Source organism: Canis aureus, chromosome 27 (assembly GCF_053574225.1).
Source record: "Canis aureus isolate CA01 chromosome 27, VMU_Caureus_v.1.0, whole genome shotgun sequence".
Classification (NCBI taxonomy): domain Eukaryota; kingdom Metazoa; phylum Chordata; class Mammalia; order Carnivora; family Canidae; genus Canis; species Canis aureus.
This window is the reverse complement of record NC_135637.1, coordinates 18,653,326-18,670,145: the sequence shown is the minus strand read 5'-3', so window position 1 is coordinate 18,670,145 and position 16,820 is coordinate 18,653,326.

The window sequence follows — 16,820 nt, the reverse complement described above, 5'->3', positions numbered from 1 at the left end:
AAGTCATTCAGCTAGTGAGGGCCAAAGTAAGGACTGAATCCAGACTATATTCACTAATTTTCATCTGTGTGCTTTGAGATGCAGCATTGACCAAGACAGACACAGTCCCTGCCAACATTGGACATCCGGTCTGGAGGAGGATGGACATCCAAGTAAGAGGGCTGTCTAACCTAAGTATGGCTTACCAAGAAAAGTTTCCTTAAGGTTGTGACAGACCAACTGGAACTTAAAGGATAAAAAGGAACTGCTTGGAGAAGAGGGGAATCATGTTCCAGGAACTTAGAATAGCCTTTGGGAAGACCCTGGGGCAGAAAACCCATAAACTTGATGACATTTTCCCCAAATCTCCCTCTATAATCTCTATTCTCTTACACCCCATACATCAAATGGCAAATCAAATACACCACAGGTCAAATACCACCTCACCCATGCAGGCGTCCAATATTTTTTTCTTTCTAGTACCTGGAAATATTCCAGCCGTTCTCCCGCTGTTTTGCTTTATCCAGTAAGTTTGCATCTGAGCTGTCTTTCCACCACTCTGCTTGCCTGGGAATTCCTTAAGGGCAAGGTCCATGGACCTCTCATCTCTTCCTCTCTGGGGAATGTTCACTGTCAAATTTTGGGACCAGGAGACAGAGGTGGAAAGGAGCTTTGCTCTGTACACTGCTGCACCTTTGGAGAAGAAATTAAAATCAGTAATAACGGGATTGGGGGGAAATGTTGCAGAGTTAGAACAGCATACAATTTGGAATCAAACATGTGTATCTGTGCCTAGAGATTCTAGCTGTGTGATTATGGGTAGGTGTCTTAACCTCTCAGAGCCGGTTTTTTTTTCTTCCTGTAACAGGGCATTATACCACTTCCTTTGAAGGGTTGTTGTGGTACTTACTACATGTGATGTACCCAGTGAAGTACCCAGCACACAATAGGAGCTATGATCTCAATAATGCAAGTCAGTGGAGCTATTATCTCTTTTTATCCTGTTGGTATTTTAGATAGTTTAGCTCAGATTTTCCCTCCTCTACCTGCTAGTGGTATGGGGATCATCCAGTACTGAGTTGTTAAGCATTTATCTTAGGTGAAGGAAGAGAGCCAAGGTCTTTAAAGATGTGCGAGACGGAACTCAGCCTCCCCCACAATGTTTTTCATGCAGCTGAGCAAAACTGAAGCTATATAGAACAAAGGACACATTTCAGGAAGCCAGGATGCCTTCCTCATGGAAGTTCCCCTGTTGGGAAAGAAATCTGAGTAAGCCAAGGGTTTGTAGTGGAGCAAGCTTTGGTGCCAGGCAAAACTCAACTGAAACAGTGTATTTTCCTATAGGCTAAGACTCTGGAGGACAGGGCTACATCTTTTCATTCTTGCATCTCAAAAGCTACCACTAAGCACATGTCATAAATAGTTATCAAATCGTTGATCCGGCCAGCCAGCTATTTACCCAGCCCTCTGCTTTCTTGTGAGCTCTGAAATTCTTCAACTGATTTCACATACACGAAATTCCCCAGTTATGGACTCAAACTTGGACTCCCAACCCCAACCACACACAACACAGGTGGGTTTTTCCACAGATCTGTTCTTCAGAGAGGGGCATGTAGATGAGGGGTAGCTGTACATAGAGGCTAATAATCCAAGCACCAAAGTCAGACATCTCAATGTTAAATCACAGCTGTGCCACTTCTTAGCTCTGTGACCTTGGCTATGTCATTTCAGGTCTCTGGATTTTCATTTCCCCAAGTGTACAAAGGAATAATAACAAATAGCTAATATATATTGGGTACTTACCATATGCCATGTGCTGAATGAGTACTTTACACATATTCATTATCAATGGTACCTACTTCATACAGCTGATATGCAAACTAGGTCAGTGCTCAGCATAGAGAGCAGCACACAGTCATTTGCTCAATAAATGCTACTTATTGCTGTTATTACTCTCCCACTGGGGCTTGAAGGCTTGTTTAAGCCTCATACCTAAGACAACTTCCCAGCCACTGCCATCTATCCCAAATAGGTGGACGATCTTTCCAGTAGAGAATAAAAGCTCAACCACAAATCATGGGCATTAGTGTTCTGCACTTGTGAGGATATTGGGACCCACATTCTTAGCAACAGGTGTTATTACAGCAATTCTAAATACATTTACAAAAATTCCTTCTGGTCTAATGTGAGATAAATGCTGACTGTCATCCCTTTCCGCAGTGTCTGCTGCCCTTAGGGATTCACATGTTAAAACACTCACGTGCAAAAGCCATATCCTTACTCAAGAGGAGCTTCTGCTACAGTGGCTGTTTTTAGTAGCATAGTTGAATAGCGTTTCCATTGCTTATAAACACACCTGCCTCTGGCACATGCTAGAAAGATAACAGGAAGCAGAAGCCCCTCTCTCAATTTTGGAGCCCCCTCACATCAGGTACCATTCAGCTCTAATGATGAACCCCAGACCTACTAAATCGCTCCTAACCCTTGTCATCTTCTATTGTGCATTACTACTTCCACTACATTGCAGCATTAATTTGATTTATGGCCCAGACACCCCACCCGAGGCCTGAGAAGATGGCTCCCCTCCGATCGCTTCCATCAGCAGTGTAAGTGGAAAGTAATAAAAACCCATACGTGGCTCAGACTTTCAATTTCAATTGGAAATTGAAACTGTGCAATATGATTAAAGTTTAATCTGCATCATCAATAAACATGTGTGCTAAAGCGATGAGGGTTGCTTCACCTCCTGGTCACAGGCATGGATTTGATGACAGCGTGTTTGCTGTCTCTTGTCTAAATGCTGTGTTTACTGAGGTTGCGCACACCAATATACATGCGTGAGCATGCAGGGAGTTGACGTTGTAAAAAAGATGAAAATAATCATATGGACATGATGAAAAGGTTGTTCATGCTCAGATGAAACTGGATTGAGTCAACAGCTCTATAAGGATTTGTTCAGGTGCAATGGTTTTTTAAGGAGCACTAATATCCATGTATTCATTCATTCATTCATTCATTCATTCATTCATAAAGTACTTATTGCGTGCCTATGGTATGTCAGACCCTGTGCTGGATCCTGGGGTCATAATGGTGAGGGGGAGAAACAGACACCTTTTCTGCTCTCACGGAGCTTACGGTAATGGTTAAGCAGAATGTCAATCAAAAAATTAGGCAATTAAAAGTAAAACTGCTCCCATATTAAGTGCCTACATTAAGAAGCTTACAATGTTCTGAGTGCTACAAAGAGGGAAATGCGACCTATTCCATGAGGTCTGAGAGAGCTTCCTGGAGGTGGTGATGATTGAGCTAAAGAGTGAGGTCTAAAGAGTGAGTCATGTGGGGTTCACTAGGCTGGGGGCAGATAGAGGAGTTGGGAGCAAGGACAGAGAGAATAATGATCCAGTCACAGGAGGCCATACAAAGGCTGGGAGGAAGAGGAAGCATGACATATCTGAGGAAGGGGTTGAAGGAAGGGAGAGCAGCTCGAGCAGAGAGGGGAGGAGACTCAAGATGAGCCTTTAGAAAATTCACACAGGACTTTGTAAGATGTCACCAAAGGACCTAGACTTCTTTTTCTACGTGCAATAGGAAGCTGCCAGCATGCTTAAGCAGAGACATTATATGATCCATTCAAAAGGCTGATGCACAAAGAAGGGAATGGGGAAACAAGAGTGGATGGGCAGAGACCAAGGAAGGGGCTGTGTCTGTGGTCCAGGGGAAAGGGAAGGATAACCTAGACTCAGTGAGGACAGTGGAGGTGCAAAGCAGACACACCTTCTACAGGGTAGAAGTCAATGCCTGCCCTTCAAACACATAATAAATCAGCTTATCTCATCTCCTGTCTCATAGCCTTTGCTCAATGACTCCACCACTTTCATTCCCAGATTTCATGAAAGCAAGCCCTTCAATACACATTTAGGCAACTCTGACTTCTGCTTCCAAACTTGCCTGCATCTTTACCCCATCCTTACCTATGTCCATCCTCCAGTGGATAAAAGTTAGGCACATTTGCTTTGGCTTCCATACTTTTGCACACATTGTTCCTTCTTCCAAGAATACACTGTCCCCATCCCCTTCATCCAGCTACCTTGTACTCAGTTTCCACATCTTTGCTCAGTTTTTCCTTTGAGAATTATTCTCTGACCCTCTCTAAACAACTTGCTTAGAGATCAGGTATCACAATACCCATAACAGCCTGCTTAGTTGGATCTTAGCAATCAGTAGACTGGAAAAACCTCAAAGAGAAGATGAGGCCTTGTTTCCCACTACATCCTTCAGGATCCTGTACAATGTCTGGCACACAAGAAGAACTCAATAAATATGTGTCGGATGATTGAAGAGCTCTCCTTTCTTTCTAATGCCAACCCCTCCCCTCATGCTGTCAATCCTAATGCTTGCTACTTCAGCAAGATCTTGTTTATCAATTGTTTCTTCTTTCTTGTATATATTCAAGCTCACCCTCTTAACTAGATCCTTGCTTATAAGAAATTCCCCATCCTAAAGAGCACCTTCATTCAAACCTAGCTTTTCCCAAGGGTAGAACCTTCCCATAAGTTTCTACTGTTCAGTCAAGCTTCTAGAAAATATAGCCTACACACTCTTTCTATTCCTCACACCTTAATTCCTTTACCATCTAGCTGCCATTCCTACAGTTCCACCAAGATAGCTCTAGAGAGCCTTGGAGACCTCCCAATGCCAAGTTCAGTGGTCAGTGTTTAGCTTTTGTTCTATTTGACACCTCAGCAATATTTGATGCTGTTGAACTACCTGCCTTCTGCTTGAAAATCTCCTATTCCTTGATTTTTACGGTAACATTTCCCGGCTCGTCACTTACAACATTGGCTGTGATTTTTCATTTATTATCCTTTAGTGAATTTCAGGGGTTTTCATGCCATTTCACAGATGAATAAACTAAACATACAATAAGCCATGTGATCATGAACAAGTCTTCATCTGTTGGAGACAGTAAAGTACTTTTGAGTGAAATAATGTCCTATCTTGGAACTGCTTTAAAATACTACATATGTGGGATGCCTGGGTGGTCAGCAGTTGAGAGTCTCTGCCTTCAGCTCAGGGCATGATCTCGGTCTGGGATTGAGTCCTGCATAGGGCTCCCTGCGAGGAGCCTGCTTCTCCCTCTGCCTGTGTTTCTGCCTCTCTCTACGTCTCTCATGAATAAATAAATAAAATCTTTTAAAAAATAAAATACTATAGATGTAATCAAATATTATTAGTGTAATTAAAGAGGTAAGTATAAATAAAAAATAAAATAGTTATTTGATTCACCACCATGATTCCATTTTATGAAGACCCCTTTGGAGTCCTAAAACCAAAGGTCTTTCTTACCACAAAGATCAACATACTTCAGGTGATGGTCTTGGTCTGACCAAAGGTTCATAGTGTTTTCTGCCTTACATAAGGGGGACAAGGGGTCATGGTGTGTATGTTCTGATAGAGGAAACATGTAACATGAACATGTTGCCAGGAGACCTGAGTTCAACGTTTGACCCTGCCAGGATCCATTTGTAGGACCCTGAATGGCATATTGATCCATGCCAAGGTGAGTCTTACCATATACGTAAACATACTTTAGAAAAATAGACTTTCCCAAGGGAAATCAAGTTTGGATTTCTCAAAGCTTAGAAATTATAACTATCAAGAAATCTGATGTTTTGTTATTTGTAAAAAAAGGCAGTGACTTGAGTAAGTCAGTCCCCTGCTCCATGACTACTAGCTAGGTGAACTTTGACAAGTTATGGGGAGCTTCTGAGTCAATCTCTATATATTCCAAAATAGAAGATCAATTCCTTACCCTGCAGGGTTATGGAGTAGATTGAAATGTGGAAACATCTGAAACATGGTAGACAGCTCCAAATTCTAACTGGGGGGTGGTGGCCAAATAGGAGGCAGGGAGGACTACTGGCCCTCCAGAAGAACCTTAGATCCATCCCTCTCCCCATTTCCTGTGCATCTCACTCACTCAGCATGATTTGCAGTTGGTGGCAAATTCAGCCCTGGGACCAGAGATCTGAGACTGGTGATAAAACCGTCAGCCAAGATTTGCTACATCTTTTTTTCCGCCCCCTAGTCTCCCATTAAAAATGATTTGTCGTTAGGGCGAAACATGGGAAAACAAACGTGATTAAAATTTTCCCATATTAAATACCTGCGTGGCAATGGCAGGCCTGAGCTGAGCTCTCTGAAAAGGCTTTGATTCATCCATCTGGGGGGGAGGGGGTGGTGAGCAGCTGGCAGCATCAGGAAGCAGAGGAAGAGTCTGGGTTTTTTCTCTGCTGCCTTACACACATCCACACATCTTCTTCTATCTGGTTGACTTCATCCCATTGGCTAGTCAAACACAGGTACAGCTACTTGTGTTCTAAGTCCCCCACCCCCAGCACATGCTAGAAGCCAGTGAAAATTCCAACTAGAAAAACTGCCTTCATCCTAGGCTTCGGTGAAGACTCACAAATAAATTTCCAAGGAAAATTAAATACACACACACACACACAGAGGTATAGCTAATCAGGGATTAAATATGTTTGGGGCAGGGATGGGTATTACCATGGCATTGGGAAGGTGGAAGAGGTAGGGAGGGAGTACATGCTCTACTCTCCTACTCTGCCTTCTCCGAGGTGAAAAAATCTCTTGCAACTTTCAGAAATGTGATAGATCTGTCAAAAATCCATGAGGTCAGTTACACAGGTTATAAAACTCACTTCACAGCTTTTATATCTCTCAGAAACCTCTTGCTTCCTTAAGGTCTCTATGTGGTAGATCAATTGCAAAATCACCCACAATTCTTCACCCCTCCCTGAATCCATGCCCCTTTGCAATATGGCTTTGCAATTCCTCTCACTGAGAGGCAGAGATTCTTCCCAAACTTTGATATGGCATGGTCTTGTGACTTGCTTTGGCTAACTGAATGCAACAGAAATTAGCATGTACTGGTTCCAAGGTTAGAGCTCAAGAGATCTTGCACACTTCATTTTCTCTCTTGTAACAAGTTTAGGTTACTCTACTGGGTGATTCAAGATACATGACCCAGGTACCACCCATCAGTCACTCCATCCAATAACCAGCTAACTTCTAGATATGTGAATAAGGCCATCCTAGACCAACTAGTAAGCCTACAGCCAAACACCATCCAGTCACAGATTGATGAATAAACCCAGCTGAGATCAACGTTTCTTGTCCTAGATCAGTAGAACTGCCCAGCTGACCCACAGACTAGCAAAAATAAATATTTATCATTTGAAGTCACTGATCTTTGAGGTGGTTTGTTGTGCAGTAAAACTAACTGATATGAAGTCCATATGTGTTGTGACATGCCATGATCATCTTCATAACATGTGTCTCCCCAACTGCTCCAGAAGTAATTTGAACTAATCAGGCCCCAAAATTGAAAAGGGTGTTGTTGTTTGTAGAATATGGTAAGAACCTTGGTTAATGTGAAAAGCCCTCCCTCTGGGCTCAGACAACAGCAATTCTTTCTTAAACAAGCTAAAGTTTTCAGTTACTCAGGGACCAATAAAGAGATAAGCCCTTGTCCCACCAAAGCCACCTGAGCACGATCCATGGGGCTCCTATTATCTCAGTCAAGGCACAATTTACTAAACTGGTTTCTTCTCGCAGTGATTGTAATATGGTTGATTGATAAGAAATTTGGGGTAATAAGAGAAAGAACAAAAAGTATATTTTAGTCATGTTCACCATTCTCCAAGCTTTCCTTTCCCTCACTTGATCACCAAAGATGGGGAGGGTTGATCTGGATTAGCCAGGCCAACATTAGCAAACTGCCCTTCCACCCACTCTTTTTTTTTTTCATGAAATTGGAGAGAAGATACTACTTTCTCCTTCTTAAGGAGGGACACTTCCCACATCCCCTTGGAATCCAAGGGAGAATGAAAGTGAAACCCAGAGGAAAGGCTCTCTATGCTGGTCTAGAATGGGGAAGGAAATTATCCACATGGGCTCCAGCACATAAGAGTATAAATGGTAGTTTGAGAGTAGGATCCACATGTTCTCCTAATGGCATATATGCTTTTAATATACCCCTTCCACACCTGCTCCAACTCCATTTCCTCCATTGAGGAAATGTCTCTCCCAGAGGACAAACATGACTGAGATTCCGTGGAAGGATAAGGAAAGGAGTGTATGAGAAGTTCTTGACTCAAAAGAAACTAAAGTAGAATGGGCTACTGATGACATGACACTAATGATAGGAAAGATGGAAAGGGCATCAGCGATGTAGAAGGCTTGGAGTTGTAGATGAAACTGCATTTTTTTAGTATTCCCATGGAAAACTAGGATGTAACAAGAGTGTCTGAGATAGGGCTGTCTTTGACATGAAGATTATCAGTCATAAACTGATCATAAAATGGGGATCTGAAAACATAAGGGAAAATGCTAAAATTGTATCCCTAAACATAAATCTTTTCTCCTCAAATCCACCTCTAATTCCCCAACTCTTAACATTGTCAGAATTATTATTACAAGGCCATTTCTCCATATTTTGGCCCCTGCTTACTCTCACCAACCCTGTTTCCTAATACTCCCTTTCTACACCTTACCTTCCAGCCATTATTCCACCATGGTGAAGTGGGTTAATTCCTCTCTCTGGGTTCGTACAGATACCTTGTCTCGATCTGGGACCTTCTTGTTCCTTCTGTCTTCTTAGATAACTAATTCTTTTACTCATCCTTCCTAGATAACTCCTCCTCATCCTTCATGTCTCAGCTGAGATGTTCTCTTCTCCTAGAACTTGTGTCAAGGGACCCTTAGGTGGTCATGTTTCAGCAGGTGGAGAATTCCTGGGCATTTTATATGTGCCATTGCTTCCTTTCCTTGAAGACACAAAACTGGATAAATTGTCACTTGGGGATCATAGTACCATAAGGCTTGGGCCATTTCATGCCCATGACATAATTTCTATGAGTTACAACAAGGGAAGAAACAAAACCATGACCCTTAAATTCATCTTGCTTTAGGTCATAAAATAAATTATATGCTTACTATCACAGTATATAGGAAGCCTGTTCCTCAGTGACCAAATGTAAATAAAAATTATAATTGGATGTCATCACTGTCAATCGCTCTGGCTACACAGTGGAGGGCAGGTCACTCCTCCTAAGGAAGGAATAATGAAGTAGTGACCAGGCAGTAGTCAAGGATGAATCTTGTTCTGTCCTCTTTCCCTAAGACTGAGGCAGGAGAAGGGAGATGGACGTGCTTTCGTTTCAGTTAGATCTTTGAAATCACTAAGGAAGAGCCTCATGAGCAGAGAGTTGAAAAACCAATGGGGTAAAATCCGATTATTTCTTTATGGTACCTTGAGTAGACAGTAAAGACATTTCTTGGGGGGGAAAAGGTTGTACTGGTTGATTTCTTTTTCTTGGAGTTGTGAAGCTTTCCCTGACTGCTTAATAAAAAGAAGCAACTAGTGAATGACAACTGACAAGAAGACAGGTAATCCAACCAGTTGAGTAAGTTTACCCCTAGCATAGATTTTTTTAATCCTGCTAAGAATAGGTTTGAGGTTCCTCCTCTATCCCCCACAGACCTTGTGGAGGGTAGAGGCAGACCCCACAGTCTTTTTCTATTCCCTCTCCTCACTATCAGTCTATGAGCTTCTTGAGGGCATGGGTCATGTCTTATTCACATCAGTATTTGCTGGTCCTCAGAACTTATGGAAATGTTAACCTATGAGTCAGGCCCACACTCATGGGTCAGCTTCCCTAGAGCTAAGCAACAAGAGAGGATCTCACCACCAGTTTGGTTCAGACCAGCATCCCCAGATCCATCAATTACCAGCTTTGGTCTCACCAATTCAATTTACTGAAGCAAATGGCCCTTGACTCCATCAGCTTGTATATTTTCTAGTGAGCATATGACCCCACTGGCAGTTCATCTGCCTTAGGTATCCAAGAATAGAATGGGTATCAAATCTCAGTGCTGTAACTTATTTGGCAAAGTTACTTATCTTTTATGTTTCAGTTTTTCATCTATAACATGGGGATAATAATAGCACCTCCTCTACAGGGTAGCTGTAAAGAATTAAAGAAAAAAATATACATATACAGTTTTTGAGGTATATGGTAGACCTATATGAGTGCTTGCTATGATGATAAGGATAATGATCACATTGAAGATGGCATCATAAATGATACAATGATACTTCACCTGTTCCATTCTTGGAGAGTGTTGATTGCCTGGGAAATAGTCCAAACAAGATGAAGAATGGATATGGACCCAGTATATATCTAATATCCAATACTGACTTAAACATAATTAGCATCCTTTGGGCAGGCTGACAGGGTGTTTCTGTGTCCCTGTTTATGTTCCTTCCCCCTTGTCTTTTAGTATTTTTATCAGCTGGTAATTTGCTATGCACAAACATTTCCTATTGACAGGAAAGTCAGAGAAAGTGCAATCCTACAGCTCAGATATTAGTTCAGTTGCTCCAAGTCTTGGTGGTGTGATTGATGGGAGTTTTACTGCAAATATAAAAATCTGCATTCCTTTCTTCCTGCTTTGGCACATCAATGTTTTGGTCTTGCACAACACGTCCTGGAGCACTGATGATAATAGAGCTCTAATGTGCTTGATGGCTCTGCATCAAAGCCAGTCAATGCACCACTGGCATCGACTTGGATGACAGAAATGACTGGATTAACAACACTCAGACACCCACTACCCAGCAAGGACAGAGAAAAGTCCCAGAACCAGAAATAGAGAGTATATGCCAATACAACACCAATTCCACCAACATTTATTGAGCACCTACAGGGATGAAGCTTAAGCCAGCATATCTCCTAGTGCATGAGTAGGTGAAATAAATTATTGTTGGATGAATGAATGGATGGATTAATGGAAGTCTGTATACTGCAAATCCATGATGCTTCCTCTTTGGGAAACTGAATTTTCAAAAAGCAATCAAACGCAAAGGAAATTAGCTAGAAGAGATAATATATGGCAAAACCCCAAAGATGTTAGTCCAGCTGTTGCAAATGTGACAAATGCACAAACCCAGGGGGAGGGCGTAATGACTTGGATGCCAGAGAAGGAAATCCACAGACTTAGCTCAGTTTCAAGGAGAAAGTGTTTGATAATCAGCCACAGGTATAAGTTGGATCATGCAGAGATAGTGAGGATGGCCTTTGTGCTTCAGAAACCTTGATGTCATTCTTCTCAGGGGTGGCAGGATTATTGTGGGGCGGGTTTAGTCTTTAGAAGGGGAGATAAAAAGAATCTAGGCTCAGCACCTAGAGGTCCTGTTGGTCTTTCTCACTGACTATCTCCACTAGCTAGCACAGTGCTTGGCACATGGAGGATACTCAAAAATATAGTTGAGTGGATGAATGAAGACATCTATAAAGCATATTACCTATCTCTATTAGGATGTAACATGTTACCTTCATTGTCAAGAAAGAAACAGTATATAATTTACATGTTGTGTATCTGATCTGCATTACTTCCATGGTTCTAGAAGACAACATTTCATCTGTATTATTTAGTCTATAATCTATGCACTAGATACCATAATGCAGAGGAGATAACATTGTATGGGCAATAAGAAGACAGAGAAATGCCTTCAGACCTGGGGAAATTAGGAAGGATTTATGAAAGAGGAGACATCTAACACAGTCTTAAAGCAAAGCCAGAATCTAGACTGCCAGGACATTGCAAAATCCAGTCTGAAGAAACAACAAGAGAAAAATTTCAGCAAAACACAAATAAAGAGAAGTGTTTCTCCAAATGTATCCTAAGGAACCATTTACACAAAACCACCTGGGAATCACCATCCCTAGCCTACTGCTTCAGGATCTCTGTTGGTAAGAATGAGGAATCTAAATTCTAACAGACTCTCTATGTTATTCTTATGAGCTACATTTTGGAAACAATTTCCAGAAGCACCAAGCTCACCATTTCATTTCATCCTCTCAACTATAAAAACAGGTAGGTTAAATTTTCAATTTATAACTAGGGATATTGAGGTTCAGGGAGGTGATGTGACTTGCCTGATGTCACTCAGCCCATAGGTCAAAGAGTTACAATTCAAACACAGAACATAAGACATTGAACCTTCAGTCTTACCCACCATTAGCCACAGCCCCTTTGAATACAAGACTACAGGACAAGGTGTGTGGCAGGTGGCTATAGGAAGTGACTTTATTCTGATAATAATAGTAGTAGAGATCGATAAAGACAATGATACTGTTTTATATCTCTTAAAAGAATGAGAGAACACACCACCACTCTGGCTGCAGCAGACTTTATCAGGAGGCTCTGATTAATGAGCAAAGCACTGGACCCTGCTTCCTAATAGATGCCTGTTATATCACCAGGAGATTTCCATCTCAGCAACACAATGCTACAGTGTGCTCAGGCAGCCCTGCATTTGATCAGCCTCATCTCTGTTTTTAAATAAAAAGGTCAAAAAGTACATGCATCCAGTAAAGAAATCAGAGATGGGAAGATGAAGTTAAAGCAAATGTTACATAATTATTGGTGTTTAGCTCAGCACTGGAATGTAAACTGTGCAGCTGGGCATTTCATTTAGGTCAGCTAGACAGGGAAGGTTAAAACATCTGAGGTCAAAGGTCCAAGGCCATGGGTCCAACTGACCAAGGGAGCCAACCTTCCTTACTGTTTGAAAGCCTCACTTGCCTTCCAACCCTATCTAGCCACCCGAAAAATCCATGGAGGGGAGACCTCCTCAGATTTGGTGATTCGGAAGTCCAGCCTGCTCCCTCTTTTCCTCTTACTCCCTGATCTCATGTCAACTTCTGAAGGACTTCTCTCACCACCCACTGGGAATGGCATGGCCTCATCCTTCCTTCCTGGGCTTCTACACCTCCTTCCTTTCCTTTGCCTTTGTCTTTTTTCATGACTCAGTGATACCCAATATAATACTATCTCCCTATTTGTTCTTTTGTTTATTGCCTTTCTCTCTCCACTAGACTATAAGCTCTACGAGGCTAGACACCTTTGTTCTCCATTTCCCAACATCCAGGGTTGTGCCTGCCACACTGTAGGCACTGCATAATTGTTGGGTCAAAGAACAATATGTTGGCACAAAAGTGTCCTCTAACTCTGAGGAGCAACTTCACTCTCAGTTCTAACTGCCTTTGCTTGGTGATATTACTTAAAAATAAAACCTTTGTTTCTAGTTAAAATTCTCAAAAGCTTTTTTTTTCTCATCATCCCTAGAATAACACATAAATGTTGTGAGGTGGTTTGGGCCAAGCTCCCCACTCTGGACCATCCAGTGCCCCTTTCTGTCATGCATTTGCATATCATACATTCTTTAGGGGGACAGTAGTGTCTGCTTCCCCCCACTTTCGGTTCTTTCTATATGCACCCTCTCATCCTGAAACCCCTTTTCCTTCCTCCTTCCTTGACGGGTTAGTTTCTGGGCATGCTTCCCCTCTCAGCTTGCACATTACTTCCTGGGGTGGCCTTTCCTGAATTCTCAGGCTCAGCTAGCTTCCTTTCCTACATTTCTCCATAGCATCCTGTCTTTCCACCTTCTGCCACATGTAAACATTTGAACATTTGTTCAGTGTTTGTCTTCCTTGTAGACTCCACTTCGTGAACTCCACCAAGGCGGGGATGGTCTCTGATCCTGACATCAGAGTTCCCAGCATTTAGCACACTTCAGGAGTCAGTGCTCAATAAATATTGGCTTTATGAGTGAATGCATGCACACATGAATAGCAGAGCCCGGGAGTTATCTCCTACTGCAATTACTTCCAAACACAAGACAAACAGACATCTCCATCCCCTGAGATGGTGTTTGAGGACCCACGGATGATTTCCAGTCTCAGTGTTGGCAGCAGAGCCTCACTCATTGCCTTCTCCAGGTCCAGCCCCTCACTGTGCAGATTAATATCCTTTGGATTACCAAAGATCACCCTACCAGTTGAGGTCATTACCAAGTCCACACCATAAATGGCGAAGACATTAGAGACCTGGATCTTTTGCAAATGTATTATTTAAGCCTCTAGCTAAGGTGAAAAAAATTGCAACTAACTCAGCTAGCAAAATTTGAAGCAATCTAGAGAATTGTGCTGAAATTGCAAGTGGGAGGCCAAGGAGAAGAGGCCAAGGGGAAGAGGCCATGCTCACTTTATATCTATGGAGAATCCAGAGCAGATCTGGAAACCACAGGGGAGGAGGGGAGGAGCTGAGTAGGGGAGAAAAACACATGGAGACCTTTTATTGCTTTTGTTTAACTCCAATTACAAAAATCATAAACACATGCAAAAATCTCCCATAATTAACCACCCAGAGATAACAACTTTTAATATTTAGCTGCATGCCCTTTTGGTACTGAAAGATGGGCTGGAGGCTGCACTTATATTTAATAGCCAGCCTTCTTCACTTAGCAATGCAACACGATTATATTCCAATGGGAGGCAGATGGCATTGGTTAAAAACATAGACTTTGTAATCAGAGAGACCCGCATTTTACTCTTGCTGAACCACATAGTATTTTGTTCTTTTGGCAAAATGCTTAAACCTTAATTTCCTCATTTACAAACTGGGGGTGGGGAGTGGAATAGATCTCTGTGTCGAGAAAATTAAATCAAGTAAAATATGTAAGTTATTAACACCGAGCCTGTTGCATAATAGATGTTTGACTTGCTATCATTATTATTGGTATAACATCAGCAAGTACTTCTACCCAACATCATGTCTGATGGCCAAAAGTGTTAAAGTGAATGGATTTGTTTACCCAATCCCCTACTGTTGGACATATAACTGTTGTTATTTTTCTTTTCTGTTGGGTGGGGTTTGGGGATAAGTAGCCATGCAAGGGTCCCCAGGAGAAAAGAGAGCACAAGAAGAATGTATACTTCCAGAAAATGTCCTGCTGCCAACGGTGGCAGTGCCAATGACACGTGAGTTCCCAAGAAGGAAGGAAGAGGAGAAGTGGGGAGGACAGGTGGGACCATTCAAAGGAGGACAAACAACTCTTTCTCATTTTTACACTAACTGACCTAATTGTTTCACTGGATTGGAGACAAAGAGTGATGGAACAGCCCACAGCAGCTAGAGTGATACTGTAAAATATAACTCAGACATACTTTCTCCCTTAAAACAAATCCATTCCCTTTATCTTCACCTCCAAAGTCCAGGATGAAAACCTGGCGTCTGTCTCCTCTGATTATCTCTCTTATCACTCTCCCCCCTTTGCTCACGCTAATCTGACCATGCTGGGTTCCTTGCTAGTCTTCAAAATTGCAATGCTCAATCCTGCCTGAGGATCTTTGCACTTGCTGTTGCTTCTGCCTGGAATACTCTCCCCCAGATCTTTGCATAATACACTATTCATGAGGAAGGTCACTGTACCCTCCTCTGAAAGGTCTTCCCTGTCCACCCCATCTCAAAGAGCTCCCCTCTGTACCACCACCACTCCATCACTCTAAAACCCCTTTCATGTTCTGTTTTCTTCTATATTTCATTCTACATGGAAGTATACATGCTTTTGTTTATTGTCAGTCTTTCCTACTGAAGCATAAGCTATGTATGGTGGAGCAGGGGCTTCTTGTTCATTAAGTATTCCTGGTGTCTAGAACAGTGCCTGCAACAGAGTTGGTGCTCATTATTTATCTTTAGAATGAATGAATGAATGTCTAAACTGGCTTAAGGTCCCAGGACCAACATTGTCTATAAAGTAAAATAAGTTGACACATTTCTGGTCCTCAATATACCAGAATAGTTAAAGGCAGAGATTGAAGCATTTGTTGGTATGCTGGCTACATACATCACTTCTTGGCTTTGGGACCTTGGGGAAATTATATGACCTCTGTATGCCTCAATCTCTCATATATAAAATGAAAATGACTGTGACACTGACCTTATAGGTTGCTGTAAGAATCATATTAGAATTAAGTGTAAGTAAGTTGCTTAGCAGAGTGTCTGGTACTTAAGCCCTCAAGGAAAGTTGTTTCTTATTATTCATCAATTAATTCATTAAGTCATTCTCTCTCTTAGGTCTTTCAGTCATCTATTCATTCAAATATTCACCTACAGAGCTAATATTATGAAAATGTCCATCTACCAAAAGCCATCTATAGATTCAATGCAACTCCTATGGAAAATTCCAATAGCATTTTTTTCACAGATGCAGAAAAAAACAATCCTAAAATTTAGACAGAACCACAGCAGACTCCAAATAGGCAAAACAATCTTGAAAAAGAACAAAGCTTCACATTTCCTGATTTCAAACTGTAATTACAAAGGTATAGTAATCAAAACAGCATGGTACTGGCATAAAAACAGACATAAGCCAATGGAACAGAATGAAGAGCCCAGAAATAAACCAACACAGTTAACTAATATTTGACAAGGGAGCCAAAAATACTCAGTGAGGAAAGGATAGTCTCTTCAGTAAATGGTGCTGGGAAAATTGCATATTCACATGCAAAAGAATGGAACTGGACCCCTAAGCTAAACCACTAACAAAAAATTAACTCAAAATGGATTAAGGACTTAAATGTAAAGGAATTGGAATCATAAAACTCTCAGGAGAAAACATAAGAGAAAAATCCTTTGACATTAGTCTTGGCAAGAGTTTTTTTGGATAGGACACCAAAAGCACAGCAACAAAAGCAAAAATCAGTAAGTGGGACACATCAAACTTAAAAGATTCTCACAGCAAGAACAATAACCAACAAAATGAAAAGGCAACTTTCAGAATGGAAGAAAATATTTGCAAACCATAGATCTGTTAAGGGGTTAATATCCAAAATATATAAGGAACTCATATGACTCAATGACAAATAATAATAATAATAATAATAATAATAATAATAATAATCTGATTAAAATGG